The 2760-nt window shown below is 38.8% G+C and overlaps 1 non-coding gene across 1 annotated transcript; it reads left to right on the plus strand.

Annotated features, from left to right (window-relative positions):
• The first annotated feature begins 398 nt into the window (after positions 1-398).
• trnay-gua (transfer RNA tyrosine (anticodon GUA)) lies at positions 399-486 on the plus strand. Its single transcript is given in 2 exon segments — positions 399-435; positions 451-486. It is a non-coding gene; the product is annotated as a tRNA-Tyr (tRNA).
• The last annotated feature ends 2274 nt before the right edge of the window (positions 487-2760 follow it).

The raw sequence follows: 2760 nt of genomic DNA on the forward strand, positions 1-2760 counted from the left end.
CATTTCGATTCAAATATACATTTTTAAAATTTACAACTTCTTTATTTCCACGAAAATATTATTAATGTAGCACAAACGCTGCTTTCTAATAAAGACAGAAAGAAACTGTTTGTTTTGTGTCTCATGGTGATCCTCCTCTCGATACTAATGAAATGTTTAATATGATCCCTCGAGAAAAAAAAGGAATCAATTTCCGCCTGGAATGATTGATGCCCCATCAAACATTTTGTAATATCCCTGGAAGTTTATACAGTAGAATCCTGGTTCGTGGCTTAAATTCAAGGTAAATGAGACTAAGGAAACGAGTTGGAAACTTGATGTCGAAGTGGGATTTAAATCACCCATTTCACATTTTACTTCATTGGGCAGTATGTGCCAGAGAGCAATGCGACAGCATCCCTTCGATAGCTCAGTTGGTAGAGCGGAGGACTGTAGTGGAGTCAACAGGGAATCCTTAGGTTGCTGGTTTGATTCCAGTTCGAAGGAAGGTGCTTTTCATGTAATTTAATAAAAGAGTTAAAAAAGCGAATCTGTTTTATTCAGACATTGATCAAAAGCTCAATAATCAACTAAGCAAAGGCTCCTGTTCCGAATTCAGCCCACGTCTGATTGTCTTGTTTTGGCCAAGATCTGATCTTTGAATTAAGGGACTACACTGTCTGCTTTGTAATTCAAAAATACATACAAATGTCAAGTTTTTTGTAGATATAAAGGTGTTCTCTGTTTTCAAAGGATAGGTACTTAATTGGCATAATGATTTGGTATTGATTTTGTATCGTTGTATTATAAAGTTTGTGCTTTCTGTGTTTTTATCGTATTGTGAACTTATTTTACAAAGGCAAACACGGCACACATCTGTTTATACCAGCGGTGAATTGTACATTTTTATTAAGTACAAGCTACTGTGCACTTCTGGGAGTATAACAGGTTCGATATAAAGTGGCAAAAATATAAAAGGGGAAAATACCCCAGACTGCGTGTAAAGCCCTCGTTGTGACTGTTTTAGATAAAATGGCGTACTATGCACAAAATGTTGCAGAAACACAATCTGATATTTTGATACAGGTAGGCCAGCGCTTCCAAAGCACAAAAATTCGTATTCTATATTCTGGTCGCTTGCAGATTAGAATGGCATATGTTTAGCAATAATATTATTTATGGTACCTGAAAGTTTCAGGTTGTTGCACAAAGCTAAGGTATGCGTATACGTGATCTGACAACTGGAATCAATTTCCTGTCGTTAAACTCTGTTTATTTTTAAGTTGAGGCCCAGGATCCAAATCTTCAGTTCTGATTTTTTTAAGTGATATCTTTCCTTCCTGTCGTGGAAGTCACACGATGTGAGCAATTGTTTTTTTTACGTTGCGATCCAAAGAGCCTCAGACGCACAGTCTAACAGTAACCAAACCAGAATGGATTCTGCTGGGAGCCGGGCTGAGCTCATTCTCACTCCCTTTGCTGAAAACAGAATTATTTCTTCCCCGAACATCGTCTACAGATCACTTGTGCGCTTTTAACCTTCTCGCAGCTACGGGCGAGACTGACGCTCATGATATGAAGGCACCCGCTGGAAGACATTCTCTAACTCTCACAATCGCGACAGACTTCGGTTTAAAAAAAAGTAGATATAGCCCTGAAAAAAGCATTAGCTTTATCAGTTTTTACATTAATCTATTTTGAATCAAAGTTTGATTTTTTTATTGCATTTTACATTATAATAATAATAATCATCATCATTATTGCTTACACTTATATAGCGCTGTTCTGGATACTCCACTCAATGCGCTTTACAGGTAATGGGGACTCCCCTCCACCACCACCATTCTCCTGAATGATCACAGGACCTCGGTTTTACGTCTCAGCCGAAGGACGGCACCTGTTTGCAGTTTAGTGTCCCCGTCATTGTACTGGGGTATTAGGACCCGCATGGACCGCAGTGTGTGCGCCCAGCGACAGAAACCAGATGTGTGTCGGGCTCGGCTGTGAGCAGGAAAATGACGTCACGGGGACAAAGTAGAGGAAATCAAAACGGTTCTATAAAAGACCTGTGTCAGCTGTTGGTTTGCAGTCTGGACTCTAAATTCTCCGATCCGATTTTAAATCTTTCTAATACCTGAGCGGCTTCTTCCGAGTATTTATTCGTATACTTATTAGTAGTATGAAGGATGTGACAAATTTATGATTTCTTGGAACAAAATGGTTTTTATTTGCATTCGAAATGAAGCGGAATTTTAGCGCGACACACAAACCCTTTGTCTTTTTTAGATAGTGAGTTTTAAACAGACATAAATGTAGAAAACGTGTTTTATTTTAGCACTACAATAGCAGGGTCAGTGGCGTAATGAATAACACGTCAGGACTTCCATCAGAAAATTATACTGTAGGTTGGACTGCCGTCTGGCTTGTTTCGTTTATACCACTTAGATTCTTTTATATAAATGAACTCCACCTGAAAGCTATAGAACACACTTTAGGTAAGTTGTCTGCAGCCTCATGCGAATTTTGACAACTTACCCAAAACACTGTACTATCTGGAGTTCAGCTCCAGCTCTGAACTCAATTGCAATGAAAAACCATGCGTAACAAAACTGAAGAACAGCTGAACTTGTGCTCAGTTCGGTGATGAGGGTTCAGAACTGTCCTTGTTGTAATTAGCACGAATTGCACAGGCTCTGAATCAGACCATGTCAATTAGTCTGATCAGTGTAGGACACGTTAATGTAGAATTATTAATAGGTTTATTAGTTAGTTCAGGCTTAC

Source organism: Lepisosteus platostomus, chromosome 5, assembly GCF_059453375.1.
Source record: "Lepisosteus platostomus isolate fLepPlt1 chromosome 5, fLepPlt1.hap1, whole genome shotgun sequence".
Taxonomy (NCBI): domain Eukaryota; kingdom Metazoa; phylum Chordata; class Actinopteri; order Semionotiformes; family Lepisosteidae; genus Lepisosteus; species Lepisosteus platostomus.